Source organism: Dipteris shenzhenensis, chromosome 4, assembly GCF_047967505.1.
Source record: "Dipteris shenzhenensis isolate YYH24624 ecotype China chromosome 4, Dip_SZ_1.0, whole genome shotgun sequence".
Classification (NCBI taxonomy): domain Eukaryota; kingdom Viridiplantae; phylum Streptophyta; class Polypodiopsida; order Gleicheniales; family Dipteridaceae; genus Dipteris; species Dipteris shenzhenensis.
In genome coordinates, this window is record NC_141599.1 from 24,866,293 (window position 1) to 24,883,811 (window position 17,519).

A 17,519-nucleotide genomic window follows, 5' to 3' on the forward strand; every position below is an offset into this window, starting at 1 on the left:
ACTTTATGATATGCATCAGTCTACAGATGGGCCAATTGTCATTTATTGTGACAACATGAGCGGTATACACTTGGCAAATAGCCCAGTCTATCATATTAGGACAAAGCACATTGAGGTGCATTATCACTATGTGTGGGAGAAGGTTTTACTAGGTCTTATTGATCTAGTTTATGTCAGCACAGAGGATCAGGTAGCTGACATATTCACGAAGGCATTGGGTGCAGAGAAGCTGCACAAGTTCAAAGACCTGCTTGGTGTGTAGGAATCAGGATTGAGCTCGAGGGGGAGTGTTGAGATATCGAGCTCCACTCACGATATGCCAGGGTAACCATTGTGCATTTATGTCACCAACTTGTTAGCTGCAGATGCGGTTGGTACATCGCCCATGAATAATAGCTAGATGACAGCTATCCTTATCTACTCTAGTCCATGGCTCAGTTAGTATGCCACCTTAGTTAGTTGAGTTTGGTTTGAGACCCACATATAGGGTTCTTCTATTTCTTTGTACTAGAGTTCTTTTGGCTTTCACAATTAAGAAGAGGAAAATTGTTTTCAGCCTCCACCTGTGTGTGTATTCCCCCATTGTGTATGTGAGAAAGCTGCAAGTGAGACTCCTTCCCTCTCTCCCACTATCTTCACATGGCCATGCATAGGGAAGTGGAGGGGAAGGGGATCACTGAGTCAGTGAGATGAAAGTAGCCCCATCACGAATGAAGAGAACCCAGTTAGGAGAAACTAGATGTCTAACATAATTGACTTGCTCTTGAGGAGTATCTGAAATCTCATCCATCAAAATTGGATGGTTGCTGCCATGCATACTTATCCATGGCAACAACATGCCTTCATTTGTGGTGACTTTAATGATGCCTCTCAATCGGGTGACAACACCTCAGGCCACACTCATATGTTGGCTTCTGAAACACATGCATGGTCTGATTTTTGCTTTAGTTGCACCTGGTTCATATCTGGAAGGAATTACAGCCCATGCTTCTGGGCTATACCTTTCAGCAGAATGCTCAATCTTCTTATCGAGCATGCTTGGACAGATGGTATCATATTGATCCACAGCATTGTGATGCCTTTACTTTGTCAAATTTGGGTTGATCATGCTTTCACACATTTGGATGATGCTCCTCTTTGGTTGAGGCTTTCCTTACATGAATTTTTGACTAATAGATTGCCTTGCCGAAGGATTTTGCTAATTAATAATAGTTATCTAGAGCATGCTGACTTTAAAGCCTTGATCTCTAATGCTATCAGCCTCTCTCTCGTTAGATATGCATTGGTTTGGATTATGCTTGGCAAGATTTTGTTGCTCAAATGCAAGCAGTTATTCGAGATTATGGCAAATCCTATATGCAAGCCACAAGGGAGATTGTAGCACATGCCAAATTTACTTGATCATCACATAAGGCTTCTTGAAGTATACTTGGATAGAGAATGACTAAAACATCCACAATAATCCCACTTCAATGATTGAGTGGACCGAGGCTATTTCCTTGGTAAAGAGCTTTCATGATTGTATTGTTTAGCAATGCAATCGGACTCGATATGTTATGTCCATAATTTTGAGAATAATTATAGAATCTCCTCCCTAAAGCAGTGAGTTGCTGGGATTGCCACAAGAGGGGTACCAAAAATTCTGGAAGTGAGGAGGCAACTACCACTTCTTTGAGACTAGATGATCAGAATCTTGAGAAGTATTAGTAAGTAGTGTTGAACTAGACGTCTCATAACACCTTTCATGCCTTTGGGAGTACTCAATGAGTAACATGCATGCACTATCAAAAGTGACACCATCTTTATTTGAAACAAATCTAATGATATTATCGTATTTATCATCTTTGATAATGTGAAGAAGATGAGCACCAGGTTGAGAGTTAGGTATGGGAGCCCCAGCAGTAGCCAACTTTAAAATAAGAATCTTTTTAAAGGACACTAGATGAACCACCATCGAAGTGGGAGATCTGTACTCCATATTATCAAGAGTAGTGTAGAGATGCCGAACTTTAGTGAATCAACTTCTCCTTGAAATTATATGAATATTCCATACTTCTCATGAGGTTGTCAAGTGAAAGGTGTCCATCATGAGTGAATCACTTAAGACAAAAAGGATGTATCATCTTCTGGCTTTGTCTTTCTTGGTCCAGTCGGCAAAAATTATTTGCCAATTTTAGAATGTGGGTCCTTCGGTAATGGGTTTACTAGAGTCATCTGTTGGCTGAGGAGGGCAAGGGGTGGTTCCTTGAACCATTTCCAATAGATCATCGCCCTCTAGAATCATGATAAGCTTAGCCTTCCATGTAGTGAAACTAGATCCTTGAAATGTGGGATCGAGCCATTGGCTAGAAGGATAACCATTTACAAGGAAAAACATGGCCATCTTTGCCTTAGATAATCAAAGGAGAGTGCAACGATTAATGGCCTTCTCAAGGTCAAGGGTGGTCCATGAGAAAGTATCGAAAACCATTGGAAAGAAAGGCTCTTTTATCCATAAATAGATATGAAAAGACTTTCCTATTAAACTGACGAGTCTCCACAATATGAGCATAGAATTTATATTTATGAGTGATGTGTCTTTCATGTATACAATGATGTAAGATCCACTTTTGGGTGTTGTAGCCTCGGGGGGTTCACCTCACAAAATTTTAGTATACCATGTGCATTCAAAAGGAGGGGTATTTTAATGGAACTTTTGGAAAAAATTTAACAGATTTACAATAATAGGAGGGGTTTTTTTATTCAAGTTTAAAAAAATATCCATTAGCTCATAAGTAAAGAGGGGTATCTTTATTGGTAAAATTTTTTTAGTTGAGTAGTTTTTAAAATACCCCTTGAATGCATGTGATACCTAGGGTTTCTTAGTAGTGCATGCTCCCTGAGCTTGTAGCCGCACTCCAAGGGACTAATTATCTTTCCAATAATTATTGATTGTTGTGGATACAACTTCACCAATAATTGGAGATGTATGCCAGTGGCCTGAGTCATGAAAGTCATGTATCTTTGGCGGTAGCTTGCTGGAGATCAACCTTGGAAAACATAGCTTTTAATTGTCCATAACACCACCTTGTCTTATATGATATAAGACGAGATTCCTAGCTGTTGGGATCACATGGGCTCTCGTGATGATGCCACTAAAAGGGATGCGACTCCGCAGAACCTTGGAGACTAGCCTTGTGCTTGTTTACTATAGCTTCCTTGCAGCTGGACAAGAAGGGAAACTAAAGCCCAATTCAACATCTGAGAATGAATACTAAAAGCCACAAAGAGAAGTGCTAAGATCTTGGGAAGCATGAGCTCAGGTCATCATCTGAGATTTTCTTTGTAGCCTGGGAGTTCTCAGAGATATTGATGCATATATTCAAGTCCCAATTCTTTAATCATGATCATAGGCTATGTAGGTGGTCCCAAAGGTCAGTGCTAGATGGGTAGATGAAGAGAGAACAAGCCCCAATTGATGCATATAGTCAAGTCCCAATTCTTTAGTCACAATCATAGGCTGTGCAAGTGGTCACAAAGGTCAGCGCTAGATGTGTAAGTGAAGAGAACACAAGCCCCAAGTGAGAGATCACAGTGATTGTGGGAGTAATCCAACTTCCCTGTACGGCTACTTGTAAATATATCTTGTTTATGGTTTTCAAGCAAATAACAAGAAAGCAAACATGTGTTTGGCTAAAGTATTGCACATACGTAAATCTAGAGGATAACTGAAATGGCAAGAACATTGAACACCTACCCCTGCTAGGAGAGATCGAAATTGTGAAATTTGTTTGCAAAAATCAACTCAGCAAGTTGAGCTTTACTTGCAAGTTCAATGTTTGTCTCAAAAAGTAGAGGCGCCCAAAATCTTGATGACATACTAAAGAATTCTAAGTAGATGAAAAGAGATATTTTCTTCCGATTTTAAATCAAAAAACAAACACATCTCAAAATAAATAAAGATTCAAACCCTTAGATCTTCATGAAATCAACGTTTAGAATTACGATAGGTGATTTCATGAGAGCTCCCAAAAGTAAAATATCCCTCTATGTTGGCCGTTCTTACTTTTGCCTTTTGTTATAGAGGTACTAGTATGCAACCCGTTTGTTGTTTTGCAAGAGAGAGAGAGAGAGAGAGAGAGAGAGAGAGCTCCTTTTGGCACATGCATTGATTGGTTCTTAAATTTCTAATCAATTAACCTTGCATACTTGGATTGAAGCCCGCATGTTGAATCAAGAGAGAGAGAGAGAGAGATCAGAGAGCGCGCGAGAGAGGCACATGCATTGATTGAATCTTAAATTGCTATCAATTAACCTTGCATACTTTTGAAAATTTGGCTAAGTCTTAACCCATGGCTTTATCTCCTCCTTTAATTCCATTGACCTTCCATCTCCTCCTTCCTCCCAAAGGTGAACTTCTAGTGACCTTCTATCTCCTCCCTCCTTTAATTCCATTGACCTTCCATCTCCTCCTTCCTCCCAAAGGTGAACTTCCAGTGACCTTCTATCTCCTCCTTCCTCCCAAAGTTGTATCTCCTCCTTCCTCCCAAATTTGCCTCTTGTCTTTCTTTCCCCACTCAAAGCCTGCCTTTTGTCTTTCCACCTCCTCCCCTCTCCCAACCTCCAGCCAAGAGCTCTTTCTTTGTGACACATGGCATTCTCTTCTCTTCCAAGCTACCACTTGTCTTTGCTTTTTTCCCCTTTGTCCATGGTGGGTTAATAGGTTAAAGAAGATGAACTTTGAAGGTAAAAATAATGACTCCGTCATCCTAGTCATACTGTTCGAATAATATTTGATGTTGCAAGATGACAGGAATCAGCGTATAGTAGCGGCTCAAGAACAAGAACGTTATGGTCAATTCTCATTATATATACATGTAACCTACTGCATAGCAGCTCACATCAATCTCGGTTTTCAATGCGACGTCTCACGATCCCATAGCCAAAGATTTTCCCAGAGCTCAAGCTCATCATCCTGTTTATTATCGGTGCAGCTATAGATGGATTCCTGTGGATCTGGATGCATCAAGAGCATTGCTTCTGTCGTGTCCACCAGTACATTGGACGCGTCAAGCAACGTATACTCTTCATCACAGGGAAACTCTGATCGAGGTGCGGCAGCTTCTGGTATATCGATCTTTGATAAATACTCTGTTTCAGTACTGGGAGAGATGTCCAAATGCGCTTTGGGCCATATTACTTCCGTGGCGACTGCCTCTGCCCTACTTCGACGATAAGGAATTTCATCACAATTGTCTTGGTGTTTGGCTCTTTCCTGTAGCACCATGATAGAACCCTTTATTGGGTTTTCGCAAACTGTCGTGGCCGGAGATGCAGCAGTCGTGAAAGTCGACGAAATTGAAGAAGCACAGCTAGTAGTTGCGGCCACCAGTGCAGCTATTTGGATGTCTCGGGGAGATTGGCTTAAAGGAATAGGCAACGTGTGGGCGGACTCGGGGAAGTTGAGGCAGGCAGAGGCTCCCTTAAGGCTGAGAGCGGCAACATCGTTTCTTTTGCAAGCATCCCTCATAGAGTTGTTTTATTGTATATCGTCTCAGGAGATTTTTCAATGGCTTTGGTTCATACCATAGAGCTGTGAATGTTACAGGAGTTCCCTTGTCATCCCTTTCTATCTTAACAATCTTTGCAACCTTTGCAACCCAAATTGGGCCACCTTGGTCATCCAATTCTGAACCTAGATCAGATGCCCAAATACAAATAGACCCTCTTCAATCTCATTAGATGGTATAAACTCTGGTAAGGGTTTGTCTCCCTTCTTGCCATAATTTTTTTGAGGTAAAAGGCATTCCTCTGCTTCCTCCATATCCATTAACATATTTATATCCAAGCGGCCAAAAGGATTCATAGTATTCAATGCTCATTAAGTTTTCTTGTCTTTCTAAAGATTGGATAAGTGCTTCAGTTGATTTAATTATCTCCAAATTCTTAATTGATTGCTCAAGATATATTTGCATCATACTTTGAAGATGTTAAATGAAGGCTTTCAAGCCTTTCATTTCATCTATGTCAAGTGATTTGTTTTTTGCAAGAACAAATCTAGTTTGCTCCAATGGAATTATTCGTTGTAATAAAGCATATGACTCACTCCATAAATGATCTCCATCTACTGAGTACTGCTTCCATTGCATCACTGGAATATTGTTATGCATGTGAAACCGAAAGTAGTGTGGATTTGTGTGTCCTATAAGGGCATCATCTCCTGCTTGCAAATGTGGCTCTATGAATGCTCTCCAATCTACCATCCTCTCTAAGATAGCCACTTCTGATTCTTCCTTTCAAGACTCTCCAATTTTTTCTCCAATTTCAAATAGCATATCCTCCATTGTCAAAACATCCATTGACTTCAACTCACCAGAGATAACAATGATGATTTAATCTATCTTCATGTGTATGGTCGGCAAGAAGAAAGCCAACTTGCACTTCTTCAGATATTTCCAAACCAACTAGCATAGAGCATAAAACAAATATAAATTTATTCTTGTTCTCTCTCCAACAATTATCAGCTTGTATTCACAATGTGTTAGGTAAATATCCACAAGCATCTCTAACCTTTCTTATTGCTTTCATGATTGATGTAACAACTTGGCTACTATCATGGTCATGCAAACTATCAATCCATTCGTTATAAAAGATTCAGTATCCATGTACTAATACTTCACACAAGTGTGCTTTTAGTCTATGTTTGCCGTGGGATACGTCTATATCGTGACAAAGTTGTATTTTGGTCCATGCCATCAATGGTGATGCACATGGACTTATCGACATGTGAAATAGCTTTCTCTCTCCAAGAAGCATACAACTTTCAAGCATCCTGCACATGACATAAATGGATTAAGTGCCATTTAATATATCTTCCTCACTGCTGCTCACATTTACTATGTTCAATGGCATTTTTTAAGTCATCGCATGTCTTACATTTTGACATCCTTCTCTTTGAATATGGTGTCTTGACATGGCAAAAATCTGATCTACGCCAAAGTTTATACAAGGTTGACTGTGAAATCATGCTCTCGTTTTTGTCTTGTGAAGTTTTATTGATAGTTTCTAGGATGACCTTCTTTGTCATTCCCAAAGGAAGATGTTGTTGACATTTGACACGTCCATCTAGCATTGTTTGTTAAAGATGAGGATGTGGTAATGCATTGTCTTCGAGAACTTGCTTTAATGTTGCAGTTGCATTTATAGTGCTTCCATGGCATTTAAGCTTGTAGGTATTTCCATGAATTGTATGAACCACTTTTTCTTTCACCTTTGCCCAGATGGTCTAGTATGTGCCATGTGATAGTCCAGTTAACCATTGATATCCTCAATTGCAAATGGGTCTCCCATTAACCATGGGTTTCAATCTAGGTTTACAATGTCTTGTGCTCAAATCTTGATTAGTGCCTTGATGAAGGAAGCATGAAAACTCTTGAAGAAGATAGTTATGTCTATTAGGCACTGCCTTACTCCAAATACCAAGGCGTATGGCTGCACAATCATCTTTCCCAACTCATATCTTGCAACAAACTCGCATAAGCATCCTTTCCATATTCTCTTCGGATAACATTACATGTCTCTTTGGTTCTGGAATTGATGCCATGATTCTTCGCCTCTTCACACTCAGATACTGTCTTTGTGTAAATAGTGTCTTGCGTTTTCTAGTTGTAAGACCATCAACCTCAAACCCATTTCCCTTGAATCTTCATCTCTATAATCAAATGCGGTGTGGGCTTGAGAATTATTTGATACCTTATAATATCTTGGAAATCACAATCTAGTAGACATGTTCATTGATGTCAATTTGTTGCCAATGCCTCTTGAATTTTGTGGTTGAACTCTTTCTCCTTCGTAACTCAAGATTCTCCCATCTATATTCTCTGGCATGCTAGAAACATTATTACAAACAACATGACAAGTCTCAGATTCTCTGCCCCCTTTGCACTGCATTCGAGTTGTAACATCATGATCATTGTTACTAATATCATCAATTCCTCTTATTGCATCACTTATCCCATCGATCTTTGCATGTATTTTTCTTTGTGGTCCCATCTTATTATTCTCAACACAAGACAAGTCTTCTATATCAGTAAGCATGTTCGAGTCACTTGCAACACAAGACAAGTCTTCTATACCAATGAGCCTGTTCGAGTCACACAACAGCACAAAGCAACTATAGACGCGCTTGGTAGATGTGCAAAATAGCGTGCGCGTCTATAGGCATTGCTCTAGTAGAGAAATTACGGGTGCGTCTATAGGCGCGGCTAAACGCTCGTCTATTTGCGCGTAAATCACCGCATCTATTTGCGCGTTTGACCTGAGAAAATATGGGCCCGTCTAACATCTCGTTTATTAGCGTGTCTATTTGCGCATGTATTTGTGCGTTTATTTGCGCGTTTACACTGAGAGTCAGACGCGCATTTAGACGCATAAATAGACGCGCTCCAGAGAATACAGAAAGTGAGATTTTGGTGTACATCATTGCTTTCCAAACATTTCCCATGATTACCAAAGCACATAATTTTTTGCAAGCCCACATATACAAGAATTAAGTGAAATGAGGAGAATGAGACAATATGTAAAATAGTTTTGCCAATATCAATTGTGGGGCTACGGTTCAATCTCATCCTCAATGAGATCAACCCTTGCCAAACTATCTACTTCAAAATCCAAACAAGTGTTTAGATCTACAAATACATTCAACCCACTACTACTTGTGCCACTCATGTGCTCATCGGAATCAACATCTCCAATGGTAGGCTCGTCCTCACGGGTAATGCCGGCCTCAATATGTATATCTCCTATCTCATGATCATCCTCCTCTCTTGTATCACGGTCATCATCACGTCCATGGCCATGATCATCCTCCATACGCTCCATATTAGTAAATGTACTATACATCACTTTGGAACGTGGCATAATAGGTATGACATGCCACCATCTATTATTATCCACCATTGGTTGATAGAAAACCTAATTCAAACACAAATATAATCATGTTACTTTTCTTGCATCAAATATTTAAAAGCGAGTATTTTTATGTGTGTGCACAGTACCTGTTCACATTGTTGCGGTAGTACTAGTGTGTCCTTCCTACTTTGCCAAAACTTTGTGGAGTCAATAGTTACAAAGCCACTTGCATGGCGTTTGATTGTTGCATTAGGGCCTCTTTCCACCATGTCCTTAAACCACTTTACATCCAAAACATACACAAAGAAGCGTCGAAAGCAAGCATAATGATATCTTGGATTATGTCACAATAATCATCCATGGCTCCATTGGCTCCCTCAAAGCTAGCAATGACGCTGCAATCTTGTGTGTTTCTCTTATCATCAATCCATTGTGTTCGAAAATGCTTGCCCTCACACCATATAGCATTGAACATAGTGCACTACACCAAGAAAAAATCAATTAAATAAGCAATCTAAATTATAAAAAGCTCCTAACTTATGCATAACATTCTATATACCGACCTTGCTCATGCATCCCCTAGCATACTCCCATTCTTCCATTGTGATATGCATCCCCTCGTCTTTCTCTGCTTTCTCCATTTCATCAAGTAGCCAATCCACATGAATATCCTTTGGAAGTGCTCTTAGATGCTGAGGGTATGGCACACGAGATCCGTGGTGTGTACGAAAGAGGGCCCTTTCTTCTTGTCTTCTTGCCTTTGCATCCTCGTATCTTGTCACCCATCTTTTCATCACATCACTATTAAGCACGCAAAAGAGGTTGATACTATTACGCAACTCCCTGTCTATTACTTTGTTGCGTCCTTTTCCTTGAGGCACAATAGAGGTCATCCTTAGGTCTTCATCATCTCTCCATAGTCGTGGGAGAGAACTATCCACATCAACAAGAAACTCAGAAATATATACAAGTGACTCTTGTACCAACCAACCCTCGGCCATGCTACCTTCGGGTCTTGCATTTTGTCTCACGAAGCCCTTCAACATCTTCATGAAGCACTCGAGGAAGAACAACCATCGTGCATGTATAGTACCGCATATAGCAATCTCATCCACCAAATGTACTATGAGATGTAGTTGGCTTGTGAGAATAGAATGTGGAAATGTCTCCTCCACTAAACAAACCGCCTCCACTGACATAACTTGAGCATTCTCAAGCATGGTGGGATCTATTTCCTTTGAGCTCACATACCTCACAAGCTCGCCCATCTTGTAAATACAATCTTTCACGTCCTTTGATGCACTACGTGAAATGCTAGTAGGTAGTATGAACTGAACCCACAAGGAGGTGGTTGATTAGTTGCTTATAGCTATTCACTCACAAATTTGAAAGGAAAAAGATATTATGCATATAAAATACTTACTTGGAGCATCTTCTGCCAATCATGAGACTTCAAGCCATATAATTGCTCTACACCTCTTTTCTTGCTCTTTGTAAAGGCTCCCTTCAAACACCTCATGCATCCAGTGGGAGTACGAATTGTAGTAATAGCGCGCTTCACCGTCCCCATCTCTAGCTTTGATAACATCCACGGTGCACGAGGTAAAAAAACATGCCCATTTGGTCTCTCTTGAGGCCAAGCTTCATGCATCCTCCCTGTGGTACATAGATCCTCGCTTATGCCTGCCCAATCTCATGTCCCATTCAAATGCTCCCAAATGGTAGATGCCACATTCTTGAAGATATGCATGGGATCGAGCAGGTGATTGATCTTGAGGTGGGACCAATATGGTAAACGATAAAAGATGGAGTATCTAAACAAAATAAAGTGTTAGCGTGCAATCTTCACATTCAACCAATATAGCCAATCTTTACTTCCAGCCAATAGTTACAAATCCTTACCGGCTCATGCCAAGTGGTGGAGCCATCCCAAATTCTCATCCAATCTCCCGCGGTGAGTGATTGTGGGAGGACTTCATTCCAAGGGGCAACATATCTACGATGATCAGGTGGGAGAAATCGATGGTGATTCTCATAGATGACCTTATTCAATGCATCTGCCCGTGAGGCAACTAGCGAAGGACCACAAATAGGACATGCATGGTAACCCAATGTAGTGAGACCTGAAACAATAGATGCAATTAAGAGTGGAAGGTGAGTTTAGGGTGCCACGTCCTTTGCCTATTCATAATTAAAAAATGCAATGCTTACCTGAACACTCGCCATAGCCTGGGAAGTCATGCATCGTCCACATCAAGACTGCTTTTTGCAGTTGAAGTCTCGTGAGGAGGGAGGCCTGCTCACATCATGAACCTCGATACCTCTCCAAAGTATCTCTAGCTCATCAATCAAAGGCTCCAAATAAACATCAGGGTTTTTGACTTTATGTTTCCCTAGAATTAGAAGGGACAGCATGACATGTCCTTTCTTAATAGCCATAGAGGGTGGAAGATTGTAATTCACCAATACCACTGGCCATACACTGTAAGACGTGCTTTTGAGACCAAATGGGTTCACACCGTCCATACCCAATCCAAGTCTCAAGCTCCTAGGTTCTTCCTTGAAGCTTGGCCATGTGTCTTCAATATGCTTCCATGCAGGAGAGTCCGCGGGAGTTCTCCACTTGCCATCGGTTGATCGATGGGAGGAATGCCATGACATGAGCTCTGCAATAGATTTGCACTTGAACATATGTTGGATGCGAGGGATTATGGGAAAATGTCGCAATACCTTACGAGGCATGTCCAAGGTTTTGAGATCTGCTCTATATCTTGGCTCTCCACAAGTATGACACTCTCTTGCATCCTTATGTGGTCCACGAAACAAAACGCAATCGTTGACACATGCATGGATGTGCTTGTAATCTAATCCTCCAAGAGAGGTCACATGTTGCCTTGCCATATCTCTTGAGGTCGGTAATTTATTCTCCCTTGGAAGCATTTTACACAATAGCCTGCACGTGAAGACCATAAATGAGGAAAAGCATTCGAGTAATTGACCCACTAGCATAATTCACCATGTTTGCAAAATCGACTTTAAAGCTTACTTGAGTAATGCATTCAAACTTGCATTGCTCCATCCATAGATGGTTTGCAAGTTTAGTAACTCAAGGGAGGCATGTAGAACATAGAATGTGCACCCCTCAAACAGTGGAGTCGATGCTGCGGTAAAAAGATCATCCTGCTCCATGCTATTATCCCTCCCTTAATGGACATATAAATCCTGCACCATATCATCAAACACCTCCTCCTCCACGGCTTCATGAGGTAATGGTGGAGGGCTACTATCACCATCACTCCATGCATCCGTAACGGTCCCTCCTGAAGATCCCACCTCATATCGCCGACGCTTTGCCTCCTCACGACAGGCATAGGGTAGCATGTGTGGGTGTGGCACTGCATCCTGTATCAAATTAAAACGGGATCATAACTCAAACATATGAACACCCATAGGTATCTCAATCAACCTTAACTTACAAACCCTTACCCTGTTTACGGTCACATCCCATTCTCCATAATTTGAGATATGATTGAGCGTAATCCTGCGTGCACGATACATGTTTCCTCGACATCGATCACACAGACATTTGATTTTTTGCTCCAACCACATTTCGCGATGGTGGATACGGAGGGATTCATCCTCATTGGAGCTGCTTGTTGAAGATGGAGACATCCTACAAACAAACAACCCACCAAATTTGCTCTTCTTCAAATGCTTATAAACTCTGTGTTGCATCTATCGCCGTGTCTATAGTCGCGTCTAACGTCGTGTCTAACTGCGCATCTAAACGCGCATCTACTCTGTGTATTTAAATGCACCCGTAGACGCGCTAATAGATGCGACTATAGATGCATCTACTCTATGTATCCAGATGCGACTATAGACGCGCTAATAGACGCGACTATAGACGCGGCTTTTAAACCTACTTTTAGGCGCACCGCTCGCTTTGCTTTTCTTTTCATTACTTAAACTTCGCGAGCGGCTTTCTTCCTTCTTTATTAGCAGTTCTATAGATTCGAAGCTTAAGAGAGAGCCTCCCATACATAGTTCCAAGCTTTCACTCAAGAGAAAGGGACCGTACCTACACTTGCTTCCAAGCCTAAAGAAGAGGAGGAGTACGAACAAGGAGAAGAAACAAGTTTGGAAAAGAAAGATCCTTCCATACCTTTTTCCAAGTAAGTCCTTTTGAAGTTGTTCTTGCTTGCTCTTTCCAGTTTTGTACTTTCTCGCATCCACGAAATGCAGGATCTAGGTATGAGTGACACGTTCTTTTGTCGGGCGAAACGTCCTTTTCGACTTTTTAGTATTCTCGCCTATCGGAGCGCGTGTATAGGTACGTCTGAGGACGCATCTAAACACGCCTCTATCTACGCGTCTGGCTTGTTACAGACACACAAAGATGCGTATGTAGACGTGTATGTAGACGTCCTATTAAACGGAGTTTTAAACGCACTGTTAGACGCGCTTTTAAACGCGCTGTTAGACGGATGTTTAGACGGACTGTTAGACGCGTTGTTAGACGCACTTGTAAATGCACTGTTAGATGGATTGTTGGACGGACTGTTAGACGCGCTTTTACTTGAATTGTTAAACGCTCTGTTAAACGCGTCTATAGACGCGTAGATCAGATGGGTCTATAGACGCACTCTAACAGAGCCTCTTTTTTTTTCCCCTTTCTTCTCAGCTCCCAAAGTAATAGATTTGTTTCCTATTTTCCAGTTCAACATGTGGCCAGAAAGTGCTTCTAGCTCACCTGATCCACGGGAATCGATTTGGAAGGATTCATATAATCTTTTAGGGCACCCTCCTAGTCCTGCGGAGTTATACGGGTACATGACGGGTGCCCTTAACACTCCCCAGGAGTCGGCACTACAGACTCCGAGCCACCCCACACCGCCTGAGATCACCCCAGCGGAGTCCGCACAGCCGTCTTATGCCCCGTCTTATGCCCCTTCCCCCGTACCGTCTTATGCCCCTTCCCCCATGCCGTCTTATGTCCCTTCTACCATCCTGTCTTATGCCCCTTCCCCCATGCCGTCAGGAGGTCCTTCTATCTCGGCGAGCCGTCGATGTACTCCCCAGCCGTCGAGACTCGGTTCTTCAGCTACGAGTGGTCAGCGTAGTCCCGTGCAGTCCCCAGCTACGAGTGGCCAGCGTACGAGCTCGACACGACAGGGTAGCAGGCGTAGTAGTAGGGAGAGCAGTGGCGGATGCATGGCACAGTGCTTTGGGCCATGTGGCGGTGAGGAGGAGGATGATTCAGATGATTTAGACGTGCCTCTGGGTGATGGTACGATTTATTATGACATCACTCAGACAGGAGGCATCTTGATGGATGCGCGGGGGAAGGACATCATGGCCTTCATGCGCTCTGTAATTGCTAACAATTACAGAGATTGCTTTATCCACTATAAAGACCACCCAAAGAGGTTGGCTGATGAGACCCTCACTACTGTTCGCTCTAGGTATCCTAACCCCCCCAATCGCCAGTTCACAAATAAATGGGGGAAGTCAAAGATTGTTACGATACTTAGCAATAAAAGATCTTCCCTTAAGAGGCAGGCACTAGCAGAGCTTGCCAGGCTTGAGGCAGGTCAACCTCCAAGGGGCCCGCCCCACACCGCTCACAAGCGTGAGTGGAAGAAGGCAATGAAGTCAGCAAGGGAGGAGCCCAGTCTGCAGCACGTGGAGGCATGAAGGATTTAGATGGAGGAATATGGGAGCGCGCATTTTGGAGCAGGGGGTGTTGAATCATGGGAGGCCCAATTTGTAAGTATCATCTCAAATTATATTGCTTATGTAGTTTATTAGGAGGTTGGTTGTTTCTTTGTACTAATCCCTCCACAAAGTGTATCGCGGTCATGCAGCGTGAGATCGTGGGCAGATACCCTACTCCGGTGGAGACAGCCTACCACCGCCACCATCGCAGAGGAGATACATGGAGGCACTTCTATGATGACGGGTTGATTACTGAGGAGCAGTATACCCGAGCTACTGGACAGGCCCCCCAGGTATTTGAAAGTAATTAAATAATGCCAAAATTATAAGTAAAGATTTGATTTTTCATATACTGAGAAATTCAAGAGTCTCCCCACATGGAGCCCATAGGGACCCTCTCTTTTCCACATGTCCACAACCTTCTTATTCCACATAGGAATTCTAGAAGGATTCCTCTTGACTTCACACTCCTCCATTGAGAGTGCTCTCAACGGAAGCAAGAACGGAAGAAGGAGAGAGAGAGACAGAGAGCCACACCAGTTTTGGTGGGTGCAGAACCACCCTAATCTTCTTTTTCATTCATTTATATATGTGTTTGAGTATTGTACATAACTGGGGTTAAGGCACAGTGACCTTTAACCCCACAACGTCCCACTTAAAGGACAATGTGCCTTTAAGGGAGAACAACTAGTGAGCATACTATCCAATGCCCATCAATACACGACAATACTCAAACCGTTGACTAGGTAGACTCTTCATTAGCATATCTGCAGGGTTATCATCTGTATGAACCTTGACAAGCTCTATGCGCTTGTCCTCAAGTACCTCCCTGATGAAATGGTACCTGACCTCAATGTGTTTGGTCTTTGCATGAAAGACCGGATTCCGTGCTAGCTGAATAGCACTCATGGAATCACTATGCAATGTCAGTACACCTGTATGAATCCCCAAATCTCCCACTAGCCGATCAAGCCATATAGCCTCCTTGCAACCCTCTGTGGCTGCAACATACTCAGCCTCTGTGGTAGACAAAGCAACGCACTTCTGTGCACGAGACATCCACGACATTGCACCACCTGCAAAGGTGAACACATAACCAGAAGTGGATCTCCTACTATCCACATGCCCCCTGCATAGTCTGAATCTGTGTACCCAAGTACACGCATGTCTCCTTTACCAAAGCAAATGCACATCTCCTTAGTACCCTTCATGTACCTCATGATGCACTTAACTGCCTCCCAATGCCTCTTTCCTGGATTAGCCATATACCGGCTAACAACTCCCACTGTAAATGCAATGTCTGGTCTAGTAGCTATCATAGCATACATAAGACTCCCAACTGCTGATGCATAAGGAACCTTGGCCATCATGGCCTTCTCCTCATCTGATTTGGGACTATCTGTATGACTCAGTTTCACATATGGAGGCAATGGAGTACTCACTTCCTTCCCCCCCTCCATATTGAAACGTTGCAATACTTTTGTAACATACTCTTTTTGTGAAAGCCAAAGGAGTTTCCTACTCCGATCACGCGTGATGCACATACCAAGAATATGACCTGCAAGTCCCAAATCCTTCATATCAAAGGCCTCATTCAACTTGGCCTTTAATGCATCTAGCTCATAAGTGTTCTTGCTAGCCAATAGCATATCATCCACATATAGTGCCAGGATTATCAGGCTACTATCCTTAGCTCTTTTAGTGTAGAGGCAGTGATCAATTTCACTCCTTCTAAAACCCTGGGACCGAATGAAAGCATCAAACTTCTGATACCATTCTCTAGATGCTTGCTTAAGACCATAGAGACTCTTCTTCAGCTTGCAAACTAAATGCTCTTTGCCCTTTTCTTCAAAGCCTTCCGACTGAACCATGTAAATTTCCTCATGCAAATCCCCATGCAAGAAAGCTATCTTGACATCCATCTGCATAAGCTCCATATCCTCTATTGCCACTAGTCCAAGCATGCATCTAAGTGTGGTCATCTTCACAACCGGAGAGAATATCTCATCAAAGTCCACACCCTTCTCTTGCTTGAACCCTTTAGCAACCAAACGGGCCTTGTACCTAGGCACATCATCACCTGTGACCATTTTGTAGACCCATTTACATGGCAATGCTTTCTTTCCATGTGGCAAAGAAACCAAGTCCCAAGTCTTATTCTTCATAAGTGAACTCATCTCTGATTGCATAGCATACTCCCACTTGTGTTGATCCTCACGCATCATAGCCTCTCTGTAGCAAGAAGGCTCCCCGCAATCAGTAAGCATCACATAGTCTACCCCTGGAACAAACCTATCAGGCGGTCTAGACACTCTAGATGATCTTCTCAAGGGCATTTCAGCTTGATGTTCCATTTGCATATCAGCCACATTTGGCTCATCATTTCCACCAATAGATGATCCATCATCTACCCTTGATTGTATACCTGTGGGAGCACTTGGTGGCACCATTTCTTGCACATTTGGTGCATGGACAGCTTGCTGTCTATCAACATATGCAGGTGGATTCACATCCTGGAAAGTGATTCTCCTCATTTCCACATCCCTCATGGGTGCCTTATGCATCTTCTTCTCATTGAAGACCACATCATGGCTGCGTATGATCTTCTTTACTTCTGGATCCCAGAGACGATAGCCCATCTCTCCACTTTCACCATAACCTAGAAAGATGCATTTCCTAGACTTAGGATCTAGCTTCTTTCGAAGCTCTTTTGGCACATGTGCATATGCCTCACACCCAAATATATGCAAATGAGAGTAAGAGGGCTTCTTGCCACTCCATGCCTCTTCAGGAATATCACCATCCAAACTCTTACTAGGTGATCTATTGATCACATGCACTGCAGTCTTCATTGCCTCAGCCCAAAAACCACCAGAAAGACTTGCATTGGAAAGCATGCATTGCAACCTTTC